The sequence below is a fragment of the Felis catus genome, chromosome F1, assembly GCF_018350175.1.
Source record: "Felis catus isolate Fca126 chromosome F1, F.catus_Fca126_mat1.0, whole genome shotgun sequence".
In the NCBI taxonomy this organism is placed as follows: domain Eukaryota; kingdom Metazoa; phylum Chordata; class Mammalia; order Carnivora; family Felidae; genus Felis; species Felis catus.
The window spans coordinates 25,298,997-25,318,155 of NC_058384.1; the positions used below are offsets into that span (position 1 = coordinate 25,298,997).

Consider the following 19,159-nt stretch of genomic DNA (forward strand, 5'->3'; position numbering starts at 1 on the left):
TTGCTGAAGTGAGACTTGAGTGTCTTACTGAGCCTCCTCCTCTCCACCTGAAGGATCTGCTCCACAAGCCTCAGGTGTGAGTCCATGGAGCCAAGGCAGGGAACTAAAGACCGAGACCAGGCATTTCTTCCTACCCACCCCACTTCCCCACCCCAAGCCTACCCTTCCTGTCCCCCTTTCTCCACCCGAGGCTGCCACAAAACTGTCTTCCAGCAGTAGCTTCCTTGAGTCTAATCAACTCCTAGCCAGGTCAGCTGTTCCCTTAGATTTATCAAAGTTGACCTTTTGTGATAGGCACAGTTGGACTCGGGCTGGCACCCTGGCCACAGATGTTCTCTTTACACTTATCTCACTGTGTGGTAATTATATGTTGGCATGTCTCCTTCCCCAAGTTTCTCAAGTATGAGCTCCTAACTGTGTGGTATGCATCTTTGGCCAGCACCCAGTCCTTGCTTTCACGGGGCAGACCTTGATAAATACTTTTTTGAAGAATAATCGATCACAGTCATTTCGCCTAGATATGCAAAAGGAAGCCTCTCCTCTTTACCAAAGGACATCCAGGCAACAGGCACAGAGGGAGGGGAGCTATTCGTAAAGGGACATCCCCTACCCTACAAAATAGCCATTCAAGGCTCTCTGGGCTCCTTGTGTCTTCAGGGGAGCAGAAGAAGCAGAGTGAGAGCAGCACTTCTGGGAGCTTCCATTGGTCTTGTTTTGAGAGAATAACATGTTGAACAACTGTTTGGTTACATTTTACTGTGCACCTGCCAATTGAAGAAACAAGGACAAAAACATGACAGGGTACAGTATGGCAAAACATATTGACTGGAAAGGGAAAAGGTAGATGACATACAGGAACAGAACATTTTATTTGTATCATCCCAAATTCAGAGAAATGTGGTTAACTCAATGCTCCAGTCACCTAAATGTTTACAGTGAAGGTAAAAGTGACAGACTGAGGCATGGATCTGCTAATGCTGGACATTGGGTGTTTCTTCTCTTATAATTTACTAGAAGGAGGTCTGGTGTCATGTGGTAGACCACTGAGTGTAAACGACCCTCCAACAGAGAAAGATCAAGAAATTGTGTAACTACCTGAGCTTATTTTCTGAGAAACAAACCCATGAATCACAGCCAAGGTCAATCCTCTTCAACTAGTATGTGAGACTAAAAGAGGTACTGATTATGTTTATTATAATAACAATATTTAACACTTACTTCAAGGCATGGCATTTGCACAAATTGGAAAAAATAAGAATACTCCAGCAGTCTTATGGATACTCAGTGGCGATATCACATATAATCACGGTCATTGGAATAATCGCAGAGATGACGAACCAGGGTTTAATTTTAGGGAGAGAGAGGTGTTAAACAATTTGTTGAAGGTCACACAGGTGGTAAGAAGTCTGTCTAATTCTAAAGCGTGACCTCTTTCTCTGCATAGCAGTGCCTCCCATGTTGGAGAATGTTACGACGGAAAATCTTCAGATGAAAAGCATGTGATTTTCATGTGATTTTAAAAATGCTGTTGTCTGGTCACATGTTTTGGTTTCCCTGTTCTTTGTACATAGAAAAACTCAGAAACTCAATGACTTGTTAGGTGACAGAACAGGTCCTACTGAAGAGGAGTGGCTAGAATGACCAGAGCACCCAGGTGTCCTGTCACTCAGCACCTTCCCTATCTCCCATTCTGGGTTCTCCATAGCTCCGCCCATCACAAAATCAATCTACCAGTCTCCCAACCCATGCACCAACCAATAAAGCAGTTGGTATTTGTCGAAAGCCCACTTTGTTGTTCCTAGGGCAGTGTTTGGTGCTGTGGGGAATGCCGAAGCAGCACCAGACAGGGCCCTTGCCACTTTGGTGCTTATAATCTAGGTGGAGAGACAAGGCAAAAATACATGACACAATTACAGAATCTGACAGAATGTAATAAAGTGCTAAATTGTGTGGTACAGACAATTAGAGAACAAGACAGTATATAATAAAGTGCTAATTGTGTGGTACAGACAATAAGTATAATAGGAGTTCAGTGAAGGGATGGATGAGTGTGGGCTGTAGTCTTCAGGGAAGGCTTCTCATCATGTCAGGGCTGCCGTGTTTATCTGGTGCATGATGGGAAACTGAATACGAAATAGAGGGTGGATGAAGAGCAGAATAACTGTGCTGTACTTTGGTATCTCTTCTCAGCCTAGATGAAGGCAGAAAGGGAAAGAATTCTTTGAGAGGTGGCATTCTCTGTTTAAAATGAAAATCAAGTAGAGAAATGCCTTATTTTCTTTATTAATTGCATTAAAGAACATTTCCACAGAAACTTAAAATCATATTTTAAATTGAATAATGTACTACAGTGTACTAGGAGAGTTCAGTGTTTACAGAAATCATGCTGAAAATCCTTTTCATTAATGAAGAGTACTTTTGCATGACAGATAATCACTAGTTTATATAAGACTCCTTAAAGCAGGTAAATAGGTACTCTCATATACTACTGGCAGGATTGATAAACCTTTTGCAAGGTAATTTGGCAGTGGGTACCTCAAACCTTGAAAATGTGCCTATTCTGGAGTCTATCATTTTACTTGGGGAATTTATCCTAACGATGTAATTATGGCTGGCTGCAAGAATAATTCTTCTACAAGGATAATTATCACAGGGTTGGAGACAATCTAAATGCCCCCAAATAGAGGACCAATAAAAAATTAACATATTTATAAAAATGGAATGTGTAGTCACTAAAATGCTACCATGCAAAACCATTTACGTAGTGGGACATGTTCACAATATATAGATAAGCGAAAAAAAATTCTACAACTCCTAGAGTATGATTCCATTTTTGTTAAACATATGTTTTATGCAAAGAAGCATATCTGAATGATGAAGATATATATTATTTCCACTTCTTTATGCTTTTGTGAAATTTCCAAATGTTTTCTAAGCTACATGGTTTACTCTGAAAACATTTATTAAAATCCTGTGGTTCTTGGGGCCCCTGAGTGGCTCAGTCAGTTAAGCATCTGACTCGATTTTGGCTCAGGTCATGATCTCACGGCTTGTGGTGGGCTCAGTGCTGATGGTGCGGGACCTGCTTGGGATTCTCTTTCTTTCTCCTTCTCTTAACCCCTCCCCCACTTGTTCTCTCTCTCTCTCTCTCTCTCTCTCTCTCTCTCTCTCTCTCTCTCTCTCTCAAATGTGTTCCTGCACATTCCCTCATCCTCCAATTAATTTGGGTGAATAAACATTAAAAAAATCCTATGATTCTCTGATTTAATTTGTTCTGAAAGTTTGGAGAGTCATAATTTGGACTGTCATCCAGTGAGTTTTCTTAGAGTGGACTAGACCTGTCCTGGAAGGGATTCCTACAGACCTGGGAGGTGGAGGTAGGTTAGAGCTTCGGATCTCATGCAGCAAAGAAGTTCTGGGCCAAGGGACAAGCTTCAGAAGCATTATTCTATTTTTCTTTGAATTATAAATGATTCCTATTTAGCAGAATGTGTACTTTATTTTCATGGACTCACATCAAGCTAGGAGATAATGGGAGGTATGCGTACTCTTTAAGGCTTTTATAACATGAATTTTTAGCAGCAGAACCTGGCAGGGGGCAGAAAGCCCAGAGCATGGATCAATTTTTTTGACTTACGGAATACTAAAAAAAAAATATAGATGTACCAAAACAGAGTTTCAAAATTTGTGGTGTTTAAAAAATGCTTATCTTGAACAAATCAATACCTTTAACACAGAGAATACAAAAACAGGAAGTTAAATTTCATCATTTTGGGAACATGTTAAAAGCCTGGATTTGCGATCTTTGGTGAATATTTGGGTCTAGGCTAAATTAGGCTCTGCCTGGAAACCATGTGGGGGATGTGGAATTATTGAAAAAAATCGGAAAATATCTGGGAAAGATTTTGGAATTTTTGGTCCAGGGGATTTTCCATGTCTAAAATGAAAACAAAATACTCTTTTTCTATTCTGAGGACTTCATTTAGAACTATATTGAAAGGGGCTTTTCTCTGAAACATTTCAATACAAAAGCACTGTATTTTCTCATCTGATGATTTGGTGTCTTCCATTTTCTAGATTTTGACTAATTTAAGGTCTTAAAATATACATGTTTCAACCCCTTTTAGTTAATAATTTTCTATTTTTACCTCCCCATCTAGCTTCTCATCTCTTAGTTGGCCCAGTGAAAATAAAGTGCAGTAAAGTCAGAATTTTACTGCGTTTCCTGGGCCCTCCAAATATAGGGGAAATCCTTGGATACCCAGGTTCTTGAGAAGTCAAACATTAGCTTACACTGGGACGTGTTTGCTTCTCTTTGAAGAATCCATCCTATAGGAAAACTTCCTTTTGCCAAAATGGGCAACATCCCCGGATCAGAAGTTGTGAGGACTTGTGCCTGCACATTTCCTCATCTTCCAATTAATTTGGGTGAATTAACCCCTCTGTGCTCCAGGCTTTTCATTGGGTGGCATGGTGCAGTGCGCAACTCAAGTATTTGTGACAATGGCAGCCTGTGCTGACATGGACAAGCCTTCCTTCCCGTGACTGCCATGTAGAAAGTCTAGATAAAATGTGGCAGAAATTTCAAATATTTATACACAACTAGTCTTGAAAAAAGTAAGGGAAATAGTCTAGTTCTCAGTATGAAAAAGGAATTCAGAGCCAGTGTGATAACTGTAGCTAATGTTGCTGGAGCTACATAAAGGTCCCAGAATCTGGAGGCTGGCATTTTGAGGCCCTTGTAGGGACAGGATATTTGGCCCCAAGGGCCAAGTTTAGGCAGAGAACTGTGACTAGGCTTGTTAGATTTAGCATTTAAAAGTACAGGATGCCAGTTAAACTTGAATTACAGATAAACAATGAATACTTTTAAAAACATAAGTATGTTCCAAAAGTTGAATGGGACATACTTATACTAAAAAATGTTTGTTTATCTGACATTCAGATTTAACCAGATATTCTGTATCTTATCTGACAATTCGGTGGCAGAGTTCTCTCAATAAATCCTGGAGGCCAGCAGGGGTGCCTCTTCTGTGAAGGGATTGTGTAACCACCTGGGTGTAACTACCTTAGAGAAACAGTCACAACTGTTGTGGGAAGCAGAAAGGAAGCTTTAATTGGTCTGGGGCTGTTAGTGGGAAAATGTAAGTGTTCCCCAGGCCTTACCATGTGTAGATATAGATTTCAAGTTTACATTATCTATGGGTATAGAAATGTTAATCTGAGAAATTATAAAAGCTGGCCTAGGACCTTGGGAACTCAGAATTTCACCTGGGATAAACTAACTGCTGTGTTAGGGGTATTTCTACAACTTATCACACAGATATCCATTGGGATAAATGGTCCTGCTGAAGATGAAGTCTTAATTAAAAATTACAAACCAGGACCCCTGAGTGGTTCAGTCAGTTAAGCATCTTGACTCTTGATTTTGGCTCAGGTCATGATCTCATGGTTCATGAAATCAAGCCCCACATCTGGCTCTGTGCTGATAGCACAGAACCTGATTCGGGTTCTCTCTTTCCCCCTCTCTCTTTGCCCTTCCCTGCTCTCAAACATAAATAAATAGGCTTAAAAAAAATTACAAACTGAATGAGGAAATAAGTCACCCTGAATCTGGAGATAAAATAAAGAGGAAAGTTAGTTACCCCAAAACTGAGCTAACTTCAAACATCTGAGAGAGGTTATGAAATAGGTATGTTTTAAATATCAGAGACATAAAGGAAGGAGTAGAATGAAATAATTTATTATGTAAAAAGAACAGGTTTATTTGCAGAAGAACCAAATAGAAAGTATAGAAGTTAAAAACATATTTGTTGGCTTTAGAAATTCAAAGGGATGTGTTAAATAGCACATTAGACATCTGAAGAGAACAAGTGAAGTGTAAGAAAGATCTAAAGACATTCACCTCGAATGCAATGTGGAGAAATAACGAGGTAGAAAATATGAATATGAATAAGAGAAAAAATAAGAGAAATAAAAGAAGGAGAGGTCACGTGTGCATGTGTGCGTGCGCGGGCACACATATGCAGACAGGTACACACGCAGTAAGGAAGGCATAAGGGGGAGAGTAGAGACAACAGAGGTACAATTGTTAAGGTATAATAGAAGTTGTTTTTTTTAAAAAAAGACCTAAAATATAGAAGCCTGAAGAAGATAGGGATTTATTTTTCTCCCATATAACAGATACTAAGGGCTGGTGAGTGGCTCTGTTATTTTAATCTGTGGCTTCTTTAGCTCTAGTCCTGGGGTCTGCATCCTAAGCAGCGGTGGCGGTGGCAGGGTCGGGGTCGCAGAGAAGGGAAAAGGATCATGTTTGCCCATGTCTTTTAAAGGCACTATCTAGAAGATGCACATGTCACTTCTCATATCACAAACCCATTAGGGAGGCAGGGAGAGCTGTGTTCCCAGAAAAGAAAAAAAGTGGTAATTCTTTTCCCAAAGGAAATAGAAGTAGATCCTATAGATCCTGAGAGTTTATCCCGCAGAGGTGAGGCAATGCTAGAAGAGGTCATGACTGGGAGTTTTCCAGAATTGTTGAAAGATAAGAGTCCTAAGAATGAAAATCTGAGCATGTCCCAAGCAAGATAACTAAGAACAAACCTCACAGTGGGCTGATATTGTAGACTATTAAAGAAAAATAAGACATTAAAAACAACTAGAAAAACAGATTAATCACAAATGCAGATCAATAGTAAACTTTTTATCAGCTTCAATACTAGAAAACAATGAAATAATATCTTCAAAGTGTTGGTGAAAAATAACCTAGAAATATCCAACTGAACTGTCATTCAAGAATAAGGAAAAACTTGGGACAGCTGGGTGACACAATCAGTTAAGCATCTGACTCTTGATTTCAGCTCAAGTCATTACCTCACAGTTGTGAGATCAAGCTCCATGCTGGGCATGGAACCTGCTTAAGATTCTCTCTCTCCCTTTCTCTCTGCCCCTCCCCTGCTTGCTCTCTCTCTCTCTCTCCAAAAAAAAAAAAAAAAAAAAAAAAGGAAAAAAATAAAGGCATTTTCTGGTAAATAATTTAAAAATAGACTCCTGCTGAAAGACCTACCAAGGAATGTATTTTGGTAAGATGGACACAACACAGAAGGAAAGTGTGGGATGCAAGAAACAATTGGTCCCCTCCTTCCTGTACAATATTCTTAAACTCATTTACACTTAAAAACTCATCTCAAAACATATAAAGCAAAAAAAAAAAAAAATGGCAGGATTATGAGGATGAGAGGTACCATGGAAAGCACATCAGGTAAGAAGACTTGTGTTGTGTCCTCTTCTATGACACTTTAGTTTTCAGAACTTCAGGTGAGACTGTATATTTCTATAATTTATTCTAACTTAAAAAAACAGCAGTGACTCAACTCTGATTCATTAGTTTTATGGCCTTGTGGTATAATCTTTCTGGTTTAGAGGTGGGCTTTGGATTATGATAGTCCTAGTTGAAATTCTCACTCTCTCATTGACTGACTTTGTGATTGTAAGCAATTTAACCAATTAAAGCTCTGTTTCCATATCTGAGAAATAGGAAAAATAATTGTATTAGAGTTCTTGTATTAGCCAGAGTTCTCTAAAAAATAGAAGCTGACTCTTGCTGAATAAATGAAAAAGCATTTTATTTTAAAAAATATTGGGTGGTGGCACCTGGGTGGCTCAGGTGGTTAAGCGTCTGACTCTTGATTTCAGCTCAGGTCATGATGTCATGGTCTGTGAGATCAAGTCCCACATTGGGTTCTGTGCTGACAGTGCAGAGCCTGCTTGGGATTCCCTCTCTCTTTCCCTCTCTTAAAATAAATAAATAAACTTAAAAAAAATTACCAGGTGGATCACAGAACTGTTGAGTGGACTGGAAAATGGCTTGAGGATAAGTCTTGGGGTACAGTCCCCCAAACCAAGCTCCTGCTTCTATACAGTTGCTGCTTCTACATAAGAAAAGTACTATTTCAGTCCCTGGAGAGCAGTCACTACAAAACCAGACACCTCTGCCTCTGCCTCCCCAGTGAAGATACAAAGATGGAAGGCCCATGGAGCACCTCTTTCCTTTTGTTGCTTAATTCTGAATCAGTATCTTGTGGTAGTGTCCCTAACTGGCAGGAACTAATTCATGTGCCCGAATCCTCGGATTGCGGAGTGTGTTCTGACTCCTGTGTTGGAGTGGTAATGACTCATGATTTGAGTATTTCCCTAAATTTAGGAAGGAGTCTCAAAAAAGATAAGCTGCCATGAATAAGATAGATGCCAATAATAATAATAAAAATAATGATAGTGATAATATATGTCCAGAATTTGAACTCCTTTCTGTGTGGGGCATCTGCCATTTTGAGAGTCTTGCTAGGTGGAGGATCTTCATCCTACAGCAGAAAGGAAAAAAAGATAAGATATTGGCTCACTTAAAATTTTGACCTGAGACTTAGTGTATAGACATGAGACAAGCTCTTGTCCTGAGCTTCCTGACAGTGAGAGTGACAGAAAGAAGCAGGGGCAGTTTGGTAGTCATTCTTATGGCCATGGTGTTGATGGCTATGATAGCCATATTCCAATGTTCAGTAGCAATAATCACAATAGGGTGCAGAGTCCACAGCTCTTACCCTGACGAACATCTTTTTCCTTCTCTCAAAATGGGTGCACCTTACTTTAGAAGGTGTGTGTAAGCATTAATCAGGAATTGCATATAAAAAAGTCCTCTGAGAACCATCCAGCACCTTATATGTACTTCCCCTATCACAATTGCCAGCCTTGGGAACATAGCATAATGTTTAGAGTTCCAGACAAAAAGGACCAATCCATTTAAACATTAAGAGAATAGATAAAACGTATAAGAGGAAACAAAGACTGTTAATTCATTTAACCATTATTATTCATTGGCCATTACAAGACTAAAAATGCACCACTACATTTGCTCACTGGGATAAATGACAGATCATCTACTCTGACAAGTCAGTTATTCCATCATTATATTGCCCTCAGTGTGCAATTGAGATATTTGGATTCCAGCAGTAATATGTGTGTCTTTTGAGTATATTCATTTGTGGCTCCAGATGAGGCTGATTCAAAATTCTCTGGCCATATTACATTTACTGTTAAAAAAAAAAATCAACACCTCATTGTCAGAACCTTGTGTGGTAGGAATGTACAGATAATTTACCAGGGTTTTTCAGTTTGTTTTTGTGTTTTTGTCTGCATAGATTTGATGTATCTCTGTAATGTTTCCCATCCAATATTTGTGTATGTGGTTTCAGTTGCCTTTTTGTGGCATTTGGAGTGGAGAGGGATGGCTGGGCGACTCTTGAATCCTTTTGGGCTCAGTCAGTGGTGTGCTGGCAAGCCAACTTTGGGAGAGGAAAAAAAAAACCCTAATTTATAGCATTTGTCAGTTGCCAGGGTGAAATACTCCCACCATGGCTAATTTCAAGCTATGGATGCGGTGCCACAAAACATGGAATTGGGAGGACATGTGCAAAATCAGTCCTTTGTGGCTGCTGACAGCTCCCAGAGCACACCACTGCTTGCATGGTAAATGTTTGCTCAAAAGGTAAGAAAACTCCACGTAGGCCATAAATCACGCAGCATGGTTTCATATATGTTAAAGCTACACTGGCCAAAAACCAAAAAATGAAGCAAAGGCACATTCCTAATAAAGTGTTTTATTCCAAGGAAACCTTGAAACTTATTGTCCTTTGGAACTTCTTTAAAACTTGCTAATTTAGAGGCACCCGTGTGAGCGTCCAAATTCAGCTCAGGTCATGATCTCACAGTTTGTAGGTTCAAGCTCCACGTCGGGCTCTGTGCTGACAGCTCAGAGCCTGGAGCTGCTTCGGATTCTGTGTCTTCCTCTATCTCTGCCCCTCCCCTACTTGCGCTCTGTCTCTCAAAAATAAATAAATGTTTTAAAAAAAATTTTAAAATAAAACTTGCTAATTTAAATGAAAAGGAGGCAGAGACATCTCTTTCTACCCTGGAGTGAAGAAGGAGAGGCCTCTGTTCTGGGTGGAGCCCCTTCTGTGAGTTCCCTTGTGAAGGGGCTTTTTCCCACCATATTGAATCACGTCTTGTGTTTATCTGGTGCTTTTTGGTTGCCTTCATTTGATTCTCTGTTTTGAAGTGGAGAAAGCTTACCAAATGGAAGGATTAAGATTTGATTGTTTTGATTCCAAATCTGATGCTTTCCCTGCCTTCCCAAGGCCTCCAGAACTTTCCTTGGTTCCCCTCTCTCTCTCTCTCTCTCAGTCCAGCTCAGACAGGATGTTTTCTTTCCTCTGCCAGGAAGCAGCTTATTTCATCAAGCCCTCTTCCCACTTTCACAAGAGGAAGTTCCCTTGGCCTTCAGTGGACTTGCTATTTTCAGTGTCTCCTCGGATCACATTCCTGCCAAAGCCTTTCTCTGCTTGCAGATAGACTGTGACTAAGCACTCCCACATCACCCCTCAGAAGGGTGACCTGTCCCTTGTCCCGGGCAGCGCTGGAGGAACGCAGTGCTTGAGAGCTGCTGGGGGAAATGCTAAGTCTCATCTCGAGCGATAACATGTGCTGGGTCGAGTCATTCTGCCGTCTCAGTGATAACAGCGAGCCACTCTGTTAATGGTGCTAATGACGAATTTTTATGATGTCAGTGATTAGTGCACAAATTCTGAGGTAGCTCAGAACCTTGCCTCTTTTGGCTTTAGAAGCATGCGCAGCAACACTGATCACTCAACAGTTTCATGCAAGGAGGGGAACACATGGCTTGGGGAACTCAAAAGCTTACGTGACACTTAATTAATGCATTCATATATTCACCTTATATTTATTGTGCATCTGTCATGTTCATGGCTCTGTGGTAAGGCCTGGAGACTCCCAGGTAAAGTGTTGGTGTTTGCATTCCTCATATTTTTGTATCGTGGCAAGGCAGACATGCACACCAGTGGTTGTAATTGAGTGTGATACATACTAAGTAGAGAGAGCACAAGCATGGGAAAGAAGTATGTAACTCTGCCCAGGGGAATGAAAGAAACCTTCCCAGGGGTTTGGAGCTGGAGCTAGAATGTGAAGGACAAGAATGACACCAATTATCTAGTGATTACTCTGTTCCACGAACTGTCCTGTTCTAAGCATCTTCCATATATTAACCTGTTTAATTTCTCCCAAACTCTATTTTATCATCCCCAAAGGAAGCTGACTCACAGATAAGTTAAATAACTTACCCAATGATACCTAGCTGGGGAAATGTAGAGATGGGATTTGAACCCGTGCCACTAACCTCTGCACTATACTGCTAGGATTTGCTGACATTAGCGGGGTGGTTAGGCTAGCATGACGGTGGGTATTGGAGGACGTTCCAGGCTGAGGAAACAGCATGGGCAAAGCCCCAAAGATGTGAGAAAATATGACATGTTTGTGATTCTTGCTTTGAAATTTGGTGGGAAAGCAACATAGAGCTATTGAACATACATGCATCATTTTTATTTCATTGCAGAAGTTTTCCTAGAGAATATTTGGAAAGGAATTTATCAACACCATTTCTTAAAATGTGAGTGTTTTTAAATGGCTACTGTCCAGCTGTTTACTCTGCTGAGTTGTTGGCTGAGGGGTGTTTTAAATACATCCCCAGAAGGATACACATTTCCTGATTTCCCATTATTCCTGAAACTGATTTATTCTAATGCTACTTGAGGCCAGAATTGCAAATGGATTCCCACAGAAGGCAGTTAGCATTTCTGGAAGAAGATTCTTTGGCAGGGGCACCTGGGTGGTTCAGTTGGTTAGACATCCGACTTTGGCTCAGGTCGGGCTCTGTGCTGACAGCTCAGAGCCTGGAGCCTTGCTTTGGAGTCTGTGTCTCCCTCTCTCCCTGCCTCTACCCCATTCACACCCTGTCTTGCTCTCTCAAAAGTAAATAAACATTAAAAGAAAACTTAAAAAAAAGAAGAAGATTCTTTGGCATAACCACAAAGTGTATTCTTCATTGTGGCCCAAGTTCTTGCCAGTGTCAGCCACGGGTCACCAGGTGAGACAGTGTGCTCCATGTAGTATTTGACCACCTCCTCAGGATTGTGATGTGTGCCCAAAGATATGTACTTCAGTCACAAAAGCAAAATGTGGCCGTATTTGGCCCAGAACAACACCTAAGTGGGAGATAACCTCGCCAGTTCCATTTTTCTTTGGTAATTTTCTGCTCTCAATACTCTGAGATACATCCTTCATTTTTTCATCCAGCATTTTTACATGCCTACTCTAATAAAAGCTGATAATAACAATTAACATTAAGAGAGCTTACCACGTGGCAGGCACTGTGCTAAGCACCTTAAAATTATCACATTTAGGGGTGCCTGGGTGGCGCAGTCTGTTAAGCATCTGACTCTTGATCTCAGCTCAGGTCGTGATCTCACGGTTCGTGGGTTCGAGCCCCACATCAGGTTGTGCACTGTCAATGCAGAGCCTGCTTGGGATTCTGTCTCTCCTTCTTTCTCTGCCCCTCCCCTGCTTGTGCTCTCTCTCTCAAAATAAATAAACTTAAAAAAAAATGATCACATTTCGTCTTAACAATATCCCTGTGAAGTAAGAATATCATTATCCCCAGATGAGAAAATGGAAGGATTAGGAAACTTGCTCTATATGACATAGCTTATTGAGCTGGCAGAGCTTTTCATCACAGAGAGTCTGAGTCCAGAACCTACTGTGCTATGTCATCCCCTATGTCCAAGGTTCTATAGCAGACATGGCTAGGGATGCAAACAAGAAACTGTAATCAAGTCAGACTGAGACAGGCATAGAACTCTGGGTATCAGCCCTTGGCTCCCCAAAATGTATGCCCCCGGTAGGCATGGCATGAGCTACATTCTCTGGGACAGCACCAGCATTGTGCATAATTCCATTCCTTTCCCCTTTCACCCCACCCTCCTGCCCCAGAAAAGCATTTTAGAATGCATATGAGTAAGAGTGACATTATTATAGTAATGGCATTGAATCAGAAGTAATTTATGAAGGTGATAAATCCTGTGCATATTTTCATACAGGAAAAGAGTGGGAATAAATCTCATGGTGCAAAGAAAAGTATCCAAGAAATAGGACATTTCCTTTGTTTCTGTAAATCACCTTAATTTTGGCTCTGGACACCCAGCCTTTTGGACTGGCAGGAAATTTAGCCTCTGTCATTCTGAACTAATCCCTGTTACTTCCAGTGAGCTTGTGTCAAGATTCTAGTGTCTTATGCAGGGCCAACGTTTTGCAGAACAATTATCTCTACTGGTTCCGTGGAAATGGCTGCCGTCTTTGGCCCCAGGATCCCTCTGGCCCTTGAGGTCCTAAAACAGAACCCCAGATGACAACACAGCCTCCCAGCTTCCCCAAGGGGCATCGGGCCTTTTCCTCTGAGATCTCTTCAATCAGTCTCTCTTCTCCCTAACCCAGGCCAGATCTTTTTCTCAGAGGGAAATCCCTCCCCACTTTCTTTCTGATGTCCTTTTCCCCTCACCAAACTCTGATTATCCTCTGTGGGGTTTGCTGTTGGGAGGGAAAAAAAAAGCAAGCCAGGAAGTGAAGTATCTTTTCTGTTTGTTCTTGCTGCTAACCACCTGCAAGGCATGTGAGCTAGAATCTGCTTGAATTAGAAGGGGAAAATAGTAATAAAAATAATAGTATCTAGTCATTAGAGTAGAATTTATCTGGAAACAGATATTCTTCATTTCTTCTTTTTATCCTCCTCTATCTTCTTCTTTACAAAATGCAAATAACTTTGTTTTTGATTATAAAAGGTGCTGTTCAGCAAATTAACACTATAGTTATCTTTAGTGTTTAGCATGGTATATATTTTTTTCAGATTTTTTTTTTTTTACTATGCAGACAAGATTTAACAATATTTAAGAGATATTTGAGTTCTTGCTGTGCCTTGTAAGCTTGAGTGAGGAGGTTAAGGAGGTTAGATTTTTATTTGAAGGGTCCGCCCATTGCAGAGTCTCTGTAGGGCAGTCACCAATCTTTTTTACATGTTTTAAAGATTGCACCAGCTGTCCCATGGAGAGTGGATTTGCAGGATAAGACATGTTGTAGAGGTCCAGATAAGAGATGATAGTGTCTAGGATAGGTTGGCAGTCGTGGAGGTGGAGAGAGAGGTAAGTAGGGATTCTGGGTCTGTTTGGGAAGGTAAGTGGACAGGCCTAGCTAGGGACTGGATATGGAGGTAGAGGGCAGTGAAGAATTGAAGATGATTTCTAGGTTTGGGCTTGAGTAGCTATGTGTGTGTGTGTTGGGGGGGGAGTGATCTAAAAATAGGAAAGACTGGGGAGGGTGATAGCCTTCATTTCTTTTTATTTTATTTTATTTTATTTTATTTTATTTTATTTTATTTTTAAATTTACATCCAAATAAGTTAGCATATAGTACAACAATGATTTCTGGAGTAGATTCCTTAACGCCCCTTACCCATTTAGCCCATCCCCCCTCCCACAACCCCTCCAGTAACCCTCTGTTTGTTCTCCATATTTAAGAGTCTCCTATGTTTTGTCCCCATCTCTGTTTTTATATTATTTTTGCTTCCCTTCCCTTATGTTAATCTGTTCTGTGTCTTAAAGTCCTCATATGAGTGAAGTCATATGATATTTGTCTTTCTTTGACTGACTAATTTCGCTTAGCATAATATCCTCTTGTTCCATCCATGTAGTTGCAAATGGCAAGATTTCATTCTTGTTGATTGCTGAGTAATACTCCATTGTATGTGTATGTATGTGTATGTGTGTATATATATATATATACACACACACCACATCTTCTTTATCCATTCATCCATTGATAAGACATTTGGGCTCTTTCCATACTTTGGCTATTGTTGATAGTGCTGCTCTAAACATGGGGGTGCATGTGTTCCTTCGAAACAGCATACCTGTATCTCTTGGATAAATACCTAGTAGTGCAATTGCTGGGTCATAAGGTAGTTCTATTTTTAATTTTTTGAGGAACCTCCATACTGTTTTCCAGAGTGGCTGCACCAGCTTGCATTCCCACCAGCAGTGCAAAAGAGATCCTCTTTCTCTACATCCTCACCAACATCTGTTGTTGCCTGAGTTGTTAATGTGATAGCTTTCATTTCTTAAAACTCTACCCTAGAAGAGCACTTGGTAACTCCCTGGACCTTCCAGAACCTTGAGCGATGAATTTTGGGTGTGAATCTTGACCAGGGGAGGCACAAGATGATCCAATGGGCTGCAGGAAGAACATTTAAAATTGCTGTTTAAACTTGTTTTTTCTTCTCATCCTTTGAGTGTGCATAAATATGCTTTATAATATGCATTTTAGCACTATGTGTTTTATGTATATACATTTGTATATGACTTGTGAATAAATAAGAATGATTAAATAAAAGAGAGAATAAACTAAGAGTTGTGGCAGATAGTTGATTGTTCACCAAAATCTGTCCTTGGTTGCAGATTATACACTTGTAGCTGTGAGTAGTGGTAGTTGCTGCCCAGTCAGAGGCAACTTTCTCAGACCCTCCGTAAGTAGCAGTTACCAGTTCTCCCCAATGGGAGGTGAGTAGAAGTAATACCTATTAGTTCTGGACCAAAGCTTTTGAGAAGCAAGCCTGCTTTGTACTCTTACCTCTTCTGCTGGCTTAGATGCAGAAAATGCCCCAGTCCTGGGGATGATAGAGGTCTGAGATGGGAGGAACTTGCGTCCCTGAAACATTACTGGGAGGGGAACCACTCATTTACCAAGAACGCGCACCTTAGGCTGTTATAGGACCAAGAAATAAACTTGTGTATTTGAACCATCACACACATCTCGGTCTCTTTGTTATTTCTGCTTAACACAGGCAGCATGCTTCACATTTTTTATTGAGGTGCATGTGCAAAATATTTGGAGGCCACTGGTCAGCACTTGCCAGATGCAAATGTCAGGGGTTGTCTTACCCTGTCAGATGCAGGGGACAGCAGCTTACCATTTCTCAGCCATCCCTCATATAATCAAAAGTTGTAATGAGCCTGGAATGATGTTTAAATCAGCTGAGTTTTATTTTTGCAGAAAGTGAAATTTTGGGGAAGACTCAAATTCAGATTGCCATTAATTACATAAAAGCAACTGGCCTTATTGGTAATCCAAGGGTCAACTTGGAAAATGTGGAAGTACTCAGTGAAACTTATTGGAAGAAATCAGTGAAATTCAGCAAGATGGAACATTTGTTTGGCACCGACTTTGCTAACATTTGCAAATACTTTCATGTCCTCAGATTTTAGCTTTAATGGTCTTCTTTCAAGGTCTATGGACTTTTAAAATCCAGCTGTTTTCCAGTTACCTTTGCAAATGCAGAAACAGTTCTATGCATTCCCTCCACCCTCCTCCCTGGGGCTTAGATAGTGAGACTCAGAACGCCTTCCTCTGAGCATTTAGAGAAGGAATGGAATGATGTATCAAGGCAATATTCCTGGAAGCTGAGATCAACAGACCATGATTAAAGTCAGCTTGCAGTCATATTGGCTGAGTATGCCACGCCAGCTGCTTGTAAACCCCACAAGATGATGGATGTCTTAACTGCTATCCCTACTGCTCTCCAGAATTTGTCAGCAAAAAAGAAAAATGGGGACGGTTACAAATCCCAGAGATTCAAAAATTCTTTTTGCAACAGTGAGCGGTGAAGGCTTGGGTGACAGTTATGAATGGATCACTGGCCATTTGTGCGATGGCGGGAGGAGTGTCTGAACCTTGGCACTGTAATCAAGAGCCGCAGGAACTACCTGGACAGAAGGGGGAAGCGAGGCGGTAAGAGGGCTCTCATGGCAGATCCATTCTCATTCTAACCTGAGAATTTTAGCCAGTCGCTGTTGTGCGAAACTCGCTATTAATATTAGAGAAACAAAATTTTTACTCACTATGGAGGAAGAAGTGGTTATAGGGAATGGAAATCTTGCATGGATTCAGGGGTGAGGCACAGACGTTCTGGTGTAGAACTGGGGGGAGGGACACATAGGAGGGAATCCAGGGGCTGCTGGCTCGGGAGGCAGAAGGATGGATTTGATTCAGTCATCTTGGGTCTTGATTCTAATTTCCTTCCTTTTTCCTCTCCTTCCTCCAGTAAGAGAGCTAAGAATAAAAATGCTGGAACCTACTGTTTTATTTTCACTCAAGAAACTGATTAATGAGGGCTGCTGGGTTTAATCAATGGTTGTCTATTTCAGCTTAGAAAACACTATTTTGGGGAGTGGAAAAAATATTGGCAATCATTCACCTTGTGGAGAGGCTGCATTATTTTGCCAGTGGTTGAAGGACTAGACTTTGGCATTACGGGAGCCTGGGCTAGGTTACATGTGCCACCACCTGAGTTAGGATGTTTAATAGCTGTGTGACCTTGAGTGATTATTTCACCTGAGCCTCAGTCCCCTCGCCCAGGAAATGGTGATAATAATGTATTTGCCTCTTAAGTTTGCTGTGAAAATTGAGTAAGAGCTTTTTATGTTAGTTAAATGTTAACTCTTTCCATTATCCACCTATCTTTTCTGCTTTTATCTGTTCAGAGGTAAGATAGAGACTGTATTTGTTTATGGATACTTTGGTTTTGAGCCTCTGCTCCTGATGAAATTTCCTGCTGAGTGTTTTCTGTCCCTACTCATCACGATTGAATCTGGAGAGTTAACATCACCTGTATTCATTTCTGTCTGGAGCACTCTCCTCTTTTTATTTTTTTAAAGATTTATTTTATTTTTAGAGAGAGAGAGAGAGCACAAATGAGGGAGAGGGGCAGAGAGAGAATCTCAAGTAGGCTCCATGCTGAGTGCAGAGCCCGAAGCAGGGCTTGATCCCTGAGATCATGACCTGAGCTGAAATCAAAAGCAGACACGCAAACAACTGAGCCAACTAGGTGCCCCTCCACTCCTTCTCTTGCCTTAGGAAGTGAAAAATGAACGGATAACAAAGGGAAGTTTGCTTTAACTTCCTAAAGAAAAACTGTAGAATAATAATTAGAATACTTACTATTTTCTGAGCCTGGTCAATGCTAGGCACCCTTACATAGTTTGTGCAGAGTTGCAATCTCTGTTTTAGGAGCATGTCATCTAAGAGAGAAAGAGTCTAGGGGTCCAAACTCAGTGTTGTGTTTATGGACCAGATGCACTAAATCCTAGCTACTGTACTTGATTGTATGAGAACTTCATTCAAGCACCTGACCACTGTAACCTCTCACATCTGGGAGACAGGGAAGCATCAGTTAGTGTTCAGTTCTGGAAGTAAAACTACCCTAGGTATTTTAAACAGAAAGGGAATTAATGTAGGAGACTGGGTACTTCCAAAATTATTGGTAAGAGATAGGAGGAGTGTGTGCTAGGCGGAACCTTCACAAAGACTCCTAGGACATTGCAGAACTGACCCACAAGAGAAATGAGAACCTCTGGCCCCTGTTAGGAAAGGCAGCCAGAGGCTATAACCATTGACTTTCACAACACAGTGGCATACATCTAGAGATCAGAAAGACAGCATTAAGAAGCAGCTACTGCTGCTGCTTCTGCAAATTATCTAGACGGTGGAATGTGGAATCTGGTGATCTCCGTTGCCCAAGCAGCTTTCAGTATCCACAAGGCGGGGAATGGAGATGGACAACGCTGACATCTTCTCTGTCCGCAGAAAACAGAAAAGGTAGCAGGAAGATGGCTGCAGTCCCCTAACTAGAATCTGGAAGGTGTAGTTCCAGCCTCTGTCACATTGGAAAGCCCTTGGATATAGGTGAGAACAGATTCTGAGCCACAATTAATCAAATCCTGCACACTGCCCTACCTGAGTCCTATTATAGGCATGTCGAACTGTCTCCAGTTCAACAATATGCACTCAGCATAACCAAATCAGTTCATTGAGGGAGAAAGGGAGATTTAAATATGCTGAGCAATTGTGTTGAACGCTCTATTCAAGGAGGGAACCTCAGATCTGGCATGAATGTGTGATAGGAGACGCAGTCTCTCTGTTTCCTTGGTGTACCTCTCATAGTTGGAGAATCTTGCTGTGCTCAGTCTGTATACTCTGAATAAGTGAGCAGAGTGATTGAAGAATTGTTCATTGTGACAGTCTGGTCCCAGATACAAGACCAAACCATTTGTGTTTACAAGATAAATGGTAAACTTGAAGACTGTTCTAGGGGGATAATATTTTAAAACTGTTTATGAGTTTTTGCCTTCCTAGTTGAAATTTTAGACTCCTTCTT

The 19,159-nt window shown here is 41.0% G+C and overlaps 1 protein-coding gene across 5 annotated transcripts in view; it reads left to right on the plus strand.

Moving 5' to 3' along the window:
• The window catches only part of RGS8 (regulator of G protein signaling 8), a 133,765-nt gene that overhangs the window by 8,515 nt on the left and 106,091 nt on the right, over positions 1 to 19,159 (plus strand). Inside the window, exon 1 of one of the 5 annotated variants that reach the window (XM_045049489.1) lies at positions 16,511 to 16,734. The exons of the other annotated variants lie outside the window; for them this stretch is intronic. The gene's annotated coding sequence lies outside the window, so the exon portion shown is untranslated. Of the gene's footprint in view, positions 1 to 16,510; positions 16,735 to 19,159 lie in introns of those variants that run through there. 5 annotated transcript variants of the gene reach the window in all.